Here is a 16,745-nt window from a genome sequence, read left to right as displayed (position 1 = left end):
CTCACACTTAGTTTTAGATAAGGAGAACAATTCTTCAAGGATGTTCTCTGGAAAGAAGAACAAAAATAACAATAATTTTTGGCCCACACCACATGGATACTTCCCAAATGTTGGAGGTACTCTGAATTTCCATAAATCAAACATCACCTCTGGTGAGCACTCATTTTCATGACTTGCATCTGGATGGGCAGTAGATCCAGTGGATGTGGTCAGGAGGCATTCGAGATGGGGCAGAAAGAGGAAGGAGAATACAATCTTTGGTCTGGCTGATAAAACAAAAAGGAAATTGAGCAGCGCAGACTTTTTATTGATAAATGGGCCTGAATGTAGGCACATTATTAGCCAAATCATAAAACAATCCCCAATAAAAAAGACTATCAGACAAAAAACATAGCTTATGGACATGAGGAATATTCAGATAGCATCATTAGCATAATTTTCAAATGGCAATACCACAGAAGCTAGGCTATTTCTGCAATGGACATTTTCAGCTGTGAATTTCAGAAAAGTTAAAAAAATCTATCTTTGCAATGTCTTTGTGAAGCCGTTTGGAAGATTTATACAGCTAACCGTGCTCTGAAAATCATCTGAACTTGGGAGTGTGAATAGGGTTCATTTGGAGTTCTGTAAATCAAGTCAGATTTCCAGCAGAGAAGGAGAAATATGTCTGAAAACTGGCTGAGGAACAGTCTGTCGAGAACACGTTTAATAAGACTAAAAAGATGTAGGGGACAAGAGCGATACCAGACCGGACCTTTACCAACCGCAGAAACTCTTGGCTCATCCATCTTCAGCAAATATTTGAGATTACTGCTAAAGATCCGTGGACGAGCATCATCATTATTCTGCCGAAAGAAATCAATTCCTCTGCTTACTCCACCCTGGTTTAATACTCTCCTGCAGTACTTTTAGTCCTTCAGAAATCAAGCACACTTCCAAGAATGTAAGTTGCAGTCCTTAGTATTTTCTAAAACAGAAAAACCTCCACTGAAACAAACTCTAATGATGGTTGAATAATTTTGGTTATAAATCTGACAAACAAACCACTCTAAGATAAAAAAAAAAAAACTGTATTCATTAGAAAAGTAATGTAACTTGATCTGTTTTCTTACATGCCAAATAAGGTGACATCACTTCCCAGCACTTGAGCTTACAAACACTTAATCATCAACCTGCCTGAAGAAGAAAACAGCGTGTAGGAAAAAAAGCAGCCACAGTAATGATAATAAAGTATGTCTTCTACTATAACAAGCATTGCCTACGGCTCTTGGTACATTGAACTGAACCAATGACCTGTCACAATTCACAGCTCATACCTAACCAAGAGACATATGTGGGTTTTAACCCAAGATACATTGCTCTGCCATAGCCCCTACAGAGGTGAGATTTATTTAAGTAAAGGTACATTTCAGACCTTTCCAGAACATATATACTCATTAGGATTTCCCAAAGATTTCTGGTTATTGAGCAAATAAAATTACATGCAGCCGAACATGACCAGCTTGGGTCATATACAATATCTTAAATATGTCTGCAGTCTGAATTCTGGGTCAATTCACGATCTGCAGCTGAAAAACAATATATCATTGCATTAACAGTATATTCCGCTGCATGTGAGTTTGGAGACTTCATAAAGGTATTTTAAATTATAAGTAATTGCTACACATTGCGCTTAAGGTAAGAAGGCATTGACCTAGAACCTTACTAAGAACTTTCAAGTAAAAGTTTAAAGAATACAAATCAATAATAGAATGGCTGCATGAATAAATAAATATATGTTTTGGCTAATAATGTGCCAATATAACAACTACTTTTGTCTAAATAAATAAACATTTCAATAACTCTCACAATTATTTTTTTAATTTTTTTTTCAAAAAGTGAAAATGTACTGATATTTAAAAAGGCAACACAATTCATTAACAGACAGGGAGTGTAAAATGTTTAAATTGATAGGGTAAATTTTACTTATTTTTAACTTCTGGGAAACATGTAGGTATTTTTATCTTCTAAGAGAACAGTACTAAATGAAAAAGTATGATCATTAACAAAATAAATAATTTAAACATCATACAGTTCAAAGTTTACACAGATCTTCAATGCATTATGTTTTCCTTCTTAGGCATCAGTAAATGTTTTCACTCATAATAGTTGCGCATGAGTCCTCACTTGTCCTCAGTGTGAAAATATGAATCTCAAAGTCACTTTTAGAATGGTTCAGATATGCAGAAGATGCTAGAAAACAAAAGAATGTGCAGGAGCTGGGAGATTTTTTAAAGAACAGCGGGCAGTTGAACTGCTCAGGACCACCAAAGCGACAACTATCGCAAAAATATAAAACTGTTTATTATAACATTATAGCAGTTTTATAAAAATTAGGCCATTTTATAAATTCAGTTATTATTTTTTGTCTTACGTGCAAATCTGCTATATGTGAAATAAGCTTACTCAGGTGACACTAAATAAAAAGTAATGTATACAATTTTTACAGTCCCTCTCATTTATTATAATTATTAACATTTTCGCATTCTGCAAAGGAGTATATAAACTTATGACCACAACTGTGTATGTTGAATCATTATAGCAACAACTTCTCACAAAATCAACCACGTTCAGAAGCCGTGTTCAAAAAAAAGCTGTATAAGAAAAACATTCCTGGCAATGTTTGGGCGGTCGATGCATTATGGTGATGATCGTGTCTTCTCACTGTTTCTCTAAGTAGTTGAGTGTGCGCTTCCCGCGAAAAAGCGCTGCAAGTGCAGACAGGCGTGTCTATGACAATTCCAGCTGACTGACAGAGGCATGTACAAGCAAGAACAGTTTTCTGGCAAAAGCACGCCTCGGCGTCCTCGTAATCTAACGTGTCTATGACCCGAGATAACTGGGATAACTCTTCTTTTTCGCTTGATGAACTTCAGCTTTTGAGAGTTGCTGAAAATAACCAAAGATCAAATTATCTGTTCTTCATGATGGCATTAAACGTAACTTTGTTAAGACTAACAGCAGTAAAAATGCAGCGAATGACCTTTAGCTATGAGCGATCTGTCTTTCTCGCGTAAAATGTTCTGTCACAGCCCTTCCTGATAATCTATGGAACTAAAGCCCGTGAGAAGCAGCTCATTCCAGGGAGGAAGGTCATCGCACTGGACAAGCCACGTCTTAATGCTGGTGTCTCCTCCAAGAGAGCTGCTTCTTTCCCGAGTTGACCTTGTTTTCATCTGATCTCATGCTAATTGCCTCTAGTCCTCCAGTGCTGCTTAGCGGGCGCTAAACAAAGGAGGCTAAATCCCTCAAGCAGGCTATGTCATTATGTATCAGCAAGGGTCTGTCCTTTCCAGAAGTCAACTGTATGAATTTTAGTCATTTAACAGCGCAGCGATACCAAATCCGAGCGCTTAAGAGAGAGGTTAGTTAAGGATAGCAGGCTGATGGTCAGCCGTCTGCCGCTGTCTCTCCAGGCTAGATCTGCTGACTCATTCACTCACAGTCAGGGTGTCTTATCAGATTCATGTAGCGGTAAACCCGCCAGAGCTCTCTCAGCTTATTCACTGGCACCAGTTGCGTTTGAATCACATTATCTATTTCTGTTATCGAAAATGAACCTAATCAGAATTCACCGTACGAGACCAGCCAGCTGCAGGTAAGAATCTTCCCACAGAAAGCATCAGATCTGGCTCGGTTCCCAGATGTTGGTATATAATAACATGTTGTTGATCCTTCCAAGATAAATGTTATATTCAGGCCAGAGATCTTATCCGTACTGTCAAGATCAAGTGTGGAATGAAGCCAGGCTGATACATCTGATGTTTGGTTTGTCTTGAAAACATCTTACCCCGAAGAACCTTGTCATTTGACCGTGATGTGTAGACAAAGGTAAAGAGAAACGTCACGAGGGCAATGATTTTGACTAGCAGCATAAAATCTCCACCTGGTATTAGACATCTGTCTGGAAAATCTGTTTGAGATTAATTAATGTTTATGTAATACGGCTTTTGACAGTTTTGAATGTGGGGACCGTTTACACTGCATTTAAGCGCCGATCGGCTCTGACCGGATCACTTGAGTGTTAATAATAGATGATGAAACTTCAGTTTACTAATCCACATGCATGGACATTTCGCAGAGTTTACCTTTTCGCGTTTTTTCAGGTCAGTACAGCATTACTGAGGCGTGTGTAGGCCTAGCTAGCTATATAGTTAGCTATCGCGCATGAAAGTACTTCATTTTCAAATGTGTGTCAAAACTTTGTTTTTAGTCGAATGCCCTTGATTCCAAACTACTTAAAAATGTAATTAAACGGCATCTCTTGTCGATCGCAAAATTTAAATATTGTGTTTGTAATGTGCAGATAGCATGTTTCAGAGATGAAATGTGATTTTAACATCCAGAAAAAGTAAACATGAAACGAATTGCATGAACGGAAGGAGCGAGAGAAATATTTCACAAAATTCACGAACAACGCTGCCATCAACTGGTCAGAGTTTTCATTAACAAGACGCGTGCGAGGCCTTTTAGATTATCTTAGACTGCTGCCTGCTGTTAGACGGAGGATTGAAACCCTCAAATCAAGCTAATATCAAACATACAAAGACATTAGTACATTAATACCAATACCGTGTTACAAAAAGCGCGGATCAGTTTATTTAAAATGCATTTATTAAAAATAAATATACAAGTAATTAAACGACATAAACATGTATTATTTTTAAGTCATTATTTTACGTAATTGTACTTACATAGCCTATTCGTTATCAAACTCCCCATGACGCCAATATTTTACGTGCTGTTTAAAAACACAGGCCTATTGTGCAAACTGTAATAGCAGCAAGTAGCATTTTAAGCAACACAAAAACACTGCTCCAGGTGAGGCTCGAACTCACAACCTCGGCATGGCTCTGCAATGTACTGCTGTATAAAGTACCGCGCGCTAACCGATTGCGCCACTGGAGCTTCGCTCACATTGGCTGCAATCGTGTATATGTACCACGAGCTTTATCATCCCTGCAACATATCCCAAATACTTCTAAATGCATTTTTTTCCCGCTGTGACTTCGGTATTCGTTTATTGATCGAGACTTATATTCTGCTGGCTATATACTGAACGCTTCGTTTTCCCACAGCCAGTTGTTTGAAGCCTCACGTGTTTTAGCTTGCTGTGTAAGTTAGTGAAGACATGCAGTAATACGCTTTATCGTATTTCGTAGGGTAGCGTACATCATGTGCATTGCTTTAACCCTTAAATGCGATGTTTTGAACGATAGCAATGCTCTGTCAATATAGCAGTTTGTACTATTTGACGCTAGCGTTATAGTGATTAGTTAGCAAGAGAGCTAGCGTAACAGCAGATTGTCAACATGGCATTGTTCTTCCACCATTATAATATGAAACAAGCTGCTTTTCTTCTATTTCACATTTGTAATACATACGTTTATGCTTCGGTAAAAAATAAATTCGTCTTACGAACGTTAATACTAAACAACAGGGTTTTACGATGCACCTCTGTTACCCTGTCCCGACAATTACAAATTCTACTTTCCTCACATATTCTACTTGCATATTATTTCATTAGTAACTCACGGACAATTTTAGCAAAACTGCTCTGTGCTGCAGTACAAATTCAGAGCACTCACGTTTCGTTTAGTACGCTGTAAACAGGCAGAAATTATTATAAATACTCTATAACTCCTCTATAGGTAATTGTTTCTTAAAGGAATGGTTCACCCAAAAATTTAAATACTGTCATCATTTACTCACCCTCGAATAGTTTCAAACCTGCGTGAATAATATTTTTAAGAAGGTTTGTAACCAGGCTATTTTAGGTCACCATTGACTTCCATAGTAGCAAAATAAAAATATAAAGATAAAAAATACTAAAAAACGATGGTGACCCAAAACCGCCTGCTTACAAACTTTCATTAAAATATCCTCCTTTGTGTTTCGGCAGAACAAAGAAATTCATACAGGTCTGAAATTACTCGAGGGTGAGTAAATGATGACAGAATAAAAAAATTTAGGTTGAACTATTTTTTTAACTGTTTTAACTAAGAAGCGAATAATCTGCCCATCAGGTCACCCAAACCTAAAAATATGCTAAATTATATGAACTTCTGAGAAAGGTCATCTGGTGTTGCTAAATGTCTTGTAATTACATTGGCCTTCGAGACAAATCATTTGGTCAGAGCCACATATCTCACGCTGATAAAACATCCCCATTTCCCAAAGAAAAGAGATCTTCACCAGACAGTGTCAGTTACTTCAAAATGAATAAAATTAAGATGAAATTGAGATGAAATTCACAGCTCAAAGTGCAACCTTTCCCCCAGAAACACACCTCTTTAATTCTACTTCAAAAATGAAGTCTTTTATATATAAAAGTGAAAGATGCAGCCAGCAAATAATGGGAGTAGAGGAGCTGTCAGGGTGATGGTGCATTGCAAATAAGCCGCAGTGATGAAATAACATGACAACAGAAATAACTGGTAGGCTGTGGGTTCATTTCAGTTTAAGCTATTTTTCAGGATGCCTTCCAGTTTTGACTCTTCGATGTCTACTGGCCTTGCGCTCTTTATGTACAACTTCTCCTCTTCCACCAGACACCCTGCATTCAGAAACTGCAGCTATTGTTCTGAGCTCTGAATAAATGCCCCATTTATATGGCATGCATATTTATTTTTTCGTCCTTTATGCTCTCTTCCCATTTTAACATGCTTCTTCCTCAATTTTGCTAATCTGAACACATTTGTGCGTTCCCAGACTCTCTATTTTTGTTTAGCTTCTCGCTTTGCCATATTTGTACATCCTCAGGTGTCACGGATCTTAATAATTCTGTAAGCGTTTGGGGCACTGAAATAAAGTTATGCATCTGAATAAATTGAGGCGGCCGTTTAGAGATCCAGGAAGCTATATAGACACCTACTTGTGGTAAAGGAAGTAGTTATACTTTCCATTTACAAGCAATCACAGTGAAAAGGCTGTCAAATCTTTTGAATATACAACATCTGTTTTAACTACAACCGCAAGATCCATGTGGGATGCCTACACTGAAGTGAAAATGACAGAACCGTGTTTTTGGGAGTGCTTGTATGCAGAGCATATAAATAAATGACTAAATCAAGCTATATAAATCTCCATTTGTTTGTGTTGCTCTTCAACACTTTCACTCTCTGCATACTTATTCAGTACCACCCGACAACAGATCTCCAAGGTCTTCTCTAGATGGTTCCAGGTCATATTGACGGTCTTTATATGGTTCTTGGCACCGTGTGTTTCCTGGTCTGCCTCTTTTGCCCTGCAGGTTCCATGTTAGGGCTTGTCTTGTGATTACGTAAAGCCTGGAACACACCATGCACCACTTTTCCCCCAAATTTCCAACAGATTTTACAGTCTGAACAAGTTGACGCTAGTTGAGGAAAGCCAGAGCTGACAGATTCCAAAAAAAAAAAAGGTAGTGTATGATGCTTCAGACTTTGATCCTATCCGGTCGGAGAATATCAAAACATATTTCAGACGATTTTTAGAACACATTTGTTGCTATTTGTCAAGCGTTTCCAACAATTTCAAATCAACAAAGTGCACATTTTCATGCTTGACTTTCTTGTGGCGAACAACTTTAAAGTCTGGTAGTGTACGATCCTCGGGCGTGCATTGTATGATGCTCAGTTTTCCGTCTGTAAGTGTATGATGCCTAAGCGTTTTTAAAATGTTCAGATTTTAGTGTATCTCAGCCTTAAGTTGTGCCCTATCCATCTCCAGCGCCCGTTTCTTGATTTGCGTCCTCTGCTGACAGTCGGTCTGTTTTCTGCCACAGTCCGCTGCCACTGATGGTTTCTGGTCAATGGATACATAAGATCTCACAGAGGCAGAGTAGTTCTTCTGTAGTTCTCCAGGTTTTTGCCTTGACATTGGTTATGAAGATCCTGGCTGACGTACTCTCTGCCTACCACCAGCATTAAATCTTTTATCTAAGATCTGTATTTTGCGTTTCTGCTTTAACTCATTGTCTTCCAGCAAAGCGCATGTTCGGTTTATGTAAGATGACTAACAAACATTAAGCAATCCCTGCAAATGATTAATGATAAATGAGAATTAAGTATCGGAGTGTATCACTGGGATCATAACACTTCCTATTGCGTATCAAGCGCTATAACTTTACCTTCAGTCTGGTAAGTTTTAAAATGTTAACATTTCAGATATGTAATTTTGTCACTCTGGTCACAATTACAATATTATTGTATTTATATGATTTGCTTGGATTTCACTGAAAATGGACTGAATTGCTGTCAAATTATGACAACATCACGTCTAACAAGGAACAGAAAGACTTAGCGGTTCTGAATAATTAAGTACGTGTTAAAAAGAATTAATAAGGTCTGTGTGGTACTGGTGTTCATTGTATTGATTTTAATAAAGTTTCTGTTTCGGTTTACAAATGGTTAATATGTAAGGTTACTAAGGTTTCACTTTCACTTTGTCTCTTCTGGTTTATGAGCCACTGTTTTATTAGATTATGATTCATTAAATTCCACCTTCTTTCTGCAAAAATTTCATAAAGCTATTAATATGTTAATTCATTCACAAAATATAGCTTTTATGTCACAAAATTACATCAAAATCCCCCATAACCTTTAAAATCTTAGGACCAAAATCAAAATTTTATTATTTAGTAGTGCATACAAAAAAGTTTACATGATATATTTGTATCGTGTACTACGCATATTTATTATGTATATATAAATACACACATATAGTATGAATTTTTTATATTTCCTATATAAACATTATATATAACATATTGTTCTAAAATATATACATTCACGTTGTTGCATTTACATATACATGTAGATAATTTATATATAAATATACACAGTTTACACATTATGTAAACAACTAGCTTTATTATGAAAGCGATTAATCACGATTAATTGTTCGACAGCACTATTATTTAGTTTATTTCAGCGTTACAGTGTATTCAACTTAAGATGGTCATTTACATGCAAATGCAGAACTTATTCCAAACAAAACCCTGTAAATCAATGCTCTCTATATTAAAAAGCGAGTTTATGCTGCGGTGTCAGCACTGATAGGTTACTGCTGCGTAAACATGGATTTTAACCTCGCGGTCACACACCGTATGTATGAGCACACACGCCCCATTATTCAATAACTCTGAGGTAGTTTGTCACGGATTCCCTGATGGAATAAACCACAGCTGAAAAAAGTTGTTGCCTACCCAGACAGATTATTGCAAGCATCTTGCTGCATTCTGAAATTAGAGAAAAATGACCAACCAGTCTCTTCATGTCAACATTGACAAGTGGATTGCTGAAAATGAGAGTTCGTTTCTACCACCTGTATGCAACAAATTAATGTGAGTTAAATCTTTCATAGGCGAGCAATGACTTATGTATATTCATATATATATAATAAAAAAATAAGCCTTGTCTATTGTGTTTTAGGTTCTTTTATCAGCTGAATATTATGTATGTTGGTGGTCCAAATGTAAGGAAGGATTATCACATTGAGGAAGGAGAAGAGGTGAGGTGCTATTCATGCAACAAGTGAGATAATATTACAAATTAACATGATGTGTTCATTTAAGAACAGCCAACTTGCTTTTTATTTTGATTAACTGCACTGTATTCTGGGAATCAGACCTGAGAAGGCTAACAGGTGATAAGAACAGAGTTAGCCACGATCCTCAAAGGTTAGTGCTTTAGGGGATTAGATTGTCCAGGAAAAGAAGAGGAAAGAGCACATAACTAATAATTAAAGATGTTGATATTTGCAGTGTGGTTTTCTGCTCTCATCTCGTGAATTATTCTTTAGGATTTGCTCCACAAACGAAAAGCTTCCATTGCAGCGGTTTTCCAAATACACTTTGCATTTTTAATGGGGACAAAGTCTTTGTGATGATGCAATTCCCTGTCCTTTCTCTGAGAGAGGTTGAGTAAAACACAATTTTATAGTGTTTGGCTGAAAAACTACGTTTTTAGCTGCATGCTAAGTTTTGGAATACCTTTACAACAGTAAAAACAAGCGGTAGACTTTGGCGCTCATTTGCCAAGAACAGCAAGCGTGGCAACTGGAGAGATAATGCCACCAATAAAGTCAGATACATAACAACCCACACAATATCAACATTAAGACGCTGATTATGATATCACTATGTGTAATATTATGGTAATTAAAGGTGTCAGTCATTTTGCTAACTTTTAGACTTCATTTCTCAAAGCCCCTCCTCTTATGACATGTCAGCCAATCCAATGTCAAAATGATTTTAAAACTGAATGCGTTTCTGATTGGCTTTAATTTAAGAAAATAAATAAAGATAATAGTAACTTATTTCTTTGAAGTGCCACTATTATGGATTCATGACAATGAGCTTTCATGCAGTGTTTTAACGCAGCTCTATGTGAATGAAAACACCCTGCAAAGTTTCATACATGTATAATTGAAAGAAAGAGTTGACTCTGAATCATTTTAAAAGGAGTCCAGAGCCATTTCACATTGACATCGATATGAAACATTAGCATATTGCCCACCTGGGAAAATTTGAAACTTGAACAATGTAAATTCATTCTTTGCCACTAGGTGCCTTTTTTTCGAAGCGTTAAAGTTCATAAGCAGTAAATGTCAACCTGTTGTTTGGGACTCCCGAAAATAAAAACATTTTAACTACTGCTTTTTCTTTTTTCTCTCCACTATTGTCCCTTTCATCTCTGCTCTGTACTTCTGTGAGCAATTTTAAATTGCATCATTTCTCAAGTCTCCTGGGATAAGTTGCATTTCTTATTTGTAAGTCACTTTGGATCTGCTAAATGAATAAATTTAAATACGTAAATGAAACCTATTTCAGTGGCTGAAAAACAGAGTATGCACCAGGGCATTAAAACACTTCATACAGCGCCTTTACAGTGGCAAATTTCCAAGTCGTACAACAGCAGAAAATGAATAGAACTGACTCTTGCTGAGCATCTCACAATATCACACCTTCAAAAATGACCTAGATTAGTTTAGTGAGCCAGTCAGGACTCTGTTCATTGGTTAATGTTTTAATCTTGGTCACTAGAGGTCAGTGCAAGCCATTCGAGAAGGCTATGTTTGCTCTAGATATTCCACGCGTGAGGAAAGTCTACTTTCGAGGCACGATATCTTACATAAGTCTTCTGTTGAGTGTAATTTAGGCTACGTGAAGGTTTAACAGTAAAACTGTTAAATCAGATACAGTTCACAGGGCGGAATGATATAGATTTTCTCTGGAAGAAAAGCATGAAGCGTGAAGTTTTATTGCGAGGCTATAAATGAAATCACACTTGCAGAAAAAGAGTTTCTGACACTGCATTTGTAATACAGGTCACAGTTACGAGGCTGATGGTTTTAAACAAAGGCAAACAAGGAAAGCTATAAGCGTTGTCTAGTTCACAGAACACTAATATTCCTCTGACTGACTTCCTGTTTTATTTGCCTTTGTGTCGTAGCTCTTTTACCAGGTCAGGGGTGACATGGTTTTAAAAGTGATAGAGAACGGCAAGCATAAAGACATACACATTCGTGAAGGAGAGGTGAGAATCATCTGGATTTGTCTGAAAAGGCTGTTTTCTGTCAAACCACAATGATGTTTTGGTAACACTTTATTAGCTACTTAGTAGTAGCCATTGTACTTGAAATATTAACTCATTAACAGCTTGTTATTATATAGCAGGCAGCTGCTGTTACACATATGTACAATTACACTTAAGTACAATCTCGGTACACCTTATTTTAAGTAGCTTATGCCTGTGTGATATTCTATAATTTCAATGTAATTATAAAGGTATTACATGTACTAATGGGATCGATCAAACTAAGGTGCAGCTAGATAAGGTTTACAGTATAGATACACATCAAGTACAATTCTGATACACTTTATTTTAAGTAGCTTATGTCTGTGTACTCGATTTTATAATTATGTTGTATAAAGCCTGAAACACATATGTGACAATCTTTTGGTTACACAAGCAGCTGTGTAACAGACTCGCTCTGTAACATATTTGTAACAGTAGCTGACTATTACATCTACATAATTACAAATTGTTTCATAACTTAGTTGCATTGTAAGTACATTTTGTTTTATGGAAGTGCAACAGCTTCTACTAAGTACTAGGTAATTATCTTTAAATAAAGAGTTACTAACGTTTTATATGTTGCTGCTATTCTCAGATGTTCCTTCTTCCTGCACGGATTCCCCATTCTCCTCAGAATCACGCAAACACAGTAGGATTGGTGGTGGAGAGAAGGAGGCTTCAGCTCAGAGACAGATGGCCTCAGGTACCATGGGATACTTCTCCTAGACACATCCATCCTACATTTTGTCTGCCTTTGAGCTAACCATACTCTCAAGTCAACCCCAACACACACTGGGATCAATTATTTGTCACCTTAAGATCACACTTGCCTGTTGATGTTACTGTACATTTACCTGAACCGCAATGCTGTAATGCTACTATTGTGGAATAAAACATAAAATATGGGTGACAAAGGATGTGTCATTTCTCTTCTGCTAGGTATTTTGTGGATAATAGTGCGGATGTCTTGTTTGAACGTTGGTTCTATTGTGAGAACCTGGGAACCCAACTTGTTCCCGTCATCAAAGAGTAAGTATTATTTGCTTCTGTTAAGGTTGATTCTTTAATGTTTAATCAAAAATACAGTTATACAAAAATACATATACAGTATAAGCCCTGAGGTATCTTAGTCTTCCCAATTTTGCGTGCGTATGCATGTACATAAAAATAATGAGCTGCATTTGTATATGTCAGGTTTATGGATTCCAAACAGAATAAAACAGGAAAGCCTGATCCAGGTAAATGCAATTGTTCACTTTACTGTTGCATGATGAAACAAGGTGAAATACCCTTATATTTAAATGCCATTACTGTATAGGCCTGTAGTTCTGGGGTTTTAATACCAGGGTTTTGATATAAATTATTTGTTCTTCTCTATATCTGAAGGCTTTGTGTAATAACAAGTTCACTCTAATTGAACACTTGTAATGCTTACTTGTACATAGTTCTTATATATTTAATCACTCTGTTCATTCAGTAACTGTTTAATCTTTGCAGCTGAACCCATCAAGCCAACCCCATACCCACTCAACGCAATGAAGGTGATGGAACCGTTCTGCTTCAGAGAGTGGGTGGAAAAGCAGAAGCCCGCCCTGACCAGGGGTCAGCCGGTGGATATGTTCGGAGCACAGTTTGAGACTGAGGTGAGGAGAAGAAGCTTAGTTAACCAATCCGTCCTACTTCCTGCAGGAGTCAGTCAGATGAGATTCAGGTCATTAATCAGAGGTCTGACTGTGAGCAGTTTCTCATCAGCAAAGTATTGACGTATGCATAAGGTGGAGGAACACCGAGCCTGTCTGTCAAATGGAGTCAACCATTACAAGAACAGAAACCGAACTTCTGCAGCTTGGACCTCATTCCTTTCTAACTGTGTCCTGTGAAATTTTGTTTAACTCATGAAAGAGTAGCAAGACAGTGAGCTACTGATTTACAGTTGTGCGAGTATTGAGAAATGGGACTTTGTAGATGATGGATGAAGCTTAGGCAATAATGCATTTGCTGACTTAGACCTTCTGCCTAATAGACGTTTCTCTTTGGTGCCGGGACATCCGGAACATCTAGGAGAAAAACTGATGGCTGGATCTGGCAACTGGTAACACATTCTTCATAATCGTTTTTATATTCCTTCTGACCTTCAGGTTTACTCTTAAACTTTGCTTTTTACCACTTTTACTGAATTTTCTTTTAGGAGGGTCCTCCAGCATCTTCATGAATGGCAAGGAGTACAACCTGTCCATAGGAGATTGTCTTCTTATATTTGGAGAGACAGAGTGAGTGTGCTATTCATACAAGCATGTTGTGCTAATAGTCTAATAACTGCTAAGTGACTGAACGTTTTGTGATGAATAAGAAATCTCAGTGACAGAAAACTGAGCAAGTATTTATATTACTGTGTGCGAATGACAACACTGTGTTTGTGTGTGGGCTTCTTTAGGTATCAGTGGAAAGCGATCACAAGATTGTGTCGCTTTGTATGTTGCCCAAGACCCAGAAAGGAAAAGACCCTTCTGAGACAATGGTTTTAATAACGACAATCACGCAAGTGCAGTGTCAAGTGCAGTATCATGTATACAATAATCACAATATTCAAACATTATTACACAACACATAAGTTTCTTGTATTAGGCCTTAAATAATAAAAAGCCTTAGTCGATAAAAAAAATTTTTTTATTAAAAGGTATTTAAATACAATTAATATAACGGTCTACATTATAATTTATTGTTTGATTTAATTTAATGCCTTTAAATATGTAATGCATTATATATTTAAGTACTTCATCAATCCTAAATTGATTTTATAAAAGCGGTTTCGACATAACCATCTGGCTACAGTGTTGGTACCAAAAATATAAAATAGTATGGTGCGGTCAATTTTGGTACCTGACAAAAATGTGCTGCTACTCAGCAGTTTTATAAAGCAGAAAAGCTAAGGTAGCGTTAGATAATGTGTGGTTAAAGCTAGCACATTTGGCAGCTATCCAACACACTTGGCCGCACTGTGATAGAAATGGTGGTAAACATGTGAGATGCGGTTCACTGCCCTCGATTCATTGAAAAGCAGGACCGTAGAAGTGAAACATGGCATAACAAACAGAGCAAACGGAAAAGGTGAACCTGTAGACCTGACAGTTTTATTCCAGCACTTGTGTAAGGCTGGTAATTTGCTGCCTAAGGTAACACTGGAAAAAGGAAAAAGTGCTGGTTTCATACCAAAGCCAGAATCTCGGTATTGTGCCAACCATTCTTGCCTGCAGTCCCAGGTATTAACATATAAACAGTGTTTCTGTTATCGTTATGTGCAATGTTTTCCTAACATTCAGACCGAGTTTTATCTTCACTTTTGCAGAACAAAGCAACAGTGCCGTTCGCTTTTTTTCTGCAGCCTTGGTTTTGAAAATAAATTTTCCATTCGTTTTTCCCATAGGGATTTTTAAAACATCTGAAGTAGTCAAAGCAGTCGGCTACAAGGTGAATCACATCACAAGAGACACAATCGCACGATGAATGCAAAATACATAATTAAATGAAAAATGACAGATAAATATGAAACCATTATGTCAGAACGCCTATTGTGCTTTCTTTAGTTCTCTGTTAGAAAATTATTTCTTTGCAGAATCATGGTTAAAAGTAGTTTTTGCCAGGAATTTTGCAGTTCAACACGAATATTAAAACATGCAAATGAACAAGCGAATAAATGAAGACTGGCGGCCCGATAAAAGAATACACACCGCTGATTAATAACCTTGTAGCTCACTGTGAGTCTGTCTTTAAAAATTAGATATAAATTCACATTTGCGAGTTGTAATGTCTAACTCTGAAGAACAAAAAAAGGCCAGTAAAAGCTTCATTTAAATTCAATTTAAGATATTTTGGATGAAATCCGAGAGGCTTGTGACTGTCCCATTGACCGCCTAGTAATGAACACTCTCATGGTCCAGAAAAGTATGGAAGACATCATTAGAATATTCCATCTGTAATGTTTCATTCCACCATATCTCAAGCCTATTGGTTTGCATCCAAAATATCCTAAATTGTGTTTTCCGAAGTCAAAGCTTTTACGGGTTTGGAATGACATGGGGGTACAGTAAGTGTTTAATGATCAAATTCACTTTGGAGTGGAGTAACCCTTTATCCCAGCACAAAGGCATATCATTTTGGTATTGTTTGTTAAACAGTAAAGATGTGCAACGAGGTATAGGTTTATTTTGACTGCTTATCTAGTCGTATCTTCAAAGTGTTCCCGATAACGTGTTTTTCAGCTATAAGTGCCGCATAACGCCCATGGGAGCGGCATATTCGGCGTCACCAGCCCTATGAAGTTATACCTGAATTCTGAATAGTCCCAAGGACAGGCCCCGAACAGCCTGAGCAGAAAGCCCCAGCTGAACTCCCACAGATAGATAAAGAGAGTGTAAACAGTCAGTCTGACTGGTAGGGGGCGGTGTTTCTGCTTCAGCCTCGCGCTTAGGCTCTCCATGACGAAAATGGCAGAGCTGTAAATAAGAAGTGCCCATAGGCTTGTGTGGCCTGCGAGTCTGTGGTCACGGGTGTAATACAATCCCAAGCTGCGGTGAGCGCCACCTCACAGAGACACCCGTGCAGGGGCGAAATGTACAGTCGGGCGAGAGGTGAGAGGGGTGTGGTTGTGATTTGACCAGAGCCGTCAGTGTCTGCAACAACAGAAGGTTTTGTTAGCACAAGTGTACGTACTTGCCTTTGTTGATTATACTTTATATGATTAACTAGCAAGCAAAGCGTTTGATGCGATAAAGGCTTGGAGGATGTGCAAAACAATCCAGAAGGCATTACGCGTTCTTCAGTGGAAAGACAAATACTGTTTGTTATTTGGCTTCATTATCTGCATGTTAAAGATATATTAGTGAAGCACGCTTCTGAAATCTCTCACTTGGTCACTTATAAATAGTGTTTATTATTGCCTTTTAAGTCATTGTATCTGTGCTCTGGATACTAAAAAGGTAAGTGAAAGAGCCCTGGTTTTGTCTAAGGTGAAAATCTTGATCCGATTTCCTTTGTGGGAGTCACAGTCAGGTTCACTTTTTCACAATTGCGAATTTATATGAATTGGGGACTTGAAAATATGTATAATTTAGAAATAAATCAGACATTTTTACAAGTGGGGGTAAA

The 16,745-nt window shown here is 37.5% G+C and overlaps 1 pseudogene; it reads left to right on the top strand.

Moving 5' to 3' along the window:
* Positions 1-9,157: 9,157 nt before the first annotated feature.
* LOC122332181 lies at positions 9,158-14,125 on the top strand (annotated as a pseudogene).
* The last annotated feature ends 2,620 nt before the right edge of the window (positions 14,126-16,745 follow it).

This window comes from Puntigrus tetrazona, unplaced genomic scaffold (genome assembly GCF_018831695.1).
Source record: "Puntigrus tetrazona isolate hp1 unplaced genomic scaffold, ASM1883169v1 S000000006, whole genome shotgun sequence".
In the NCBI taxonomy this organism is placed as follows: domain Eukaryota; kingdom Metazoa; phylum Chordata; class Actinopteri; order Cypriniformes; family Cyprinidae; genus Puntigrus; species Puntigrus tetrazona.
This window is presented reverse-complemented; position numbering and strand designations above follow the sequence as displayed.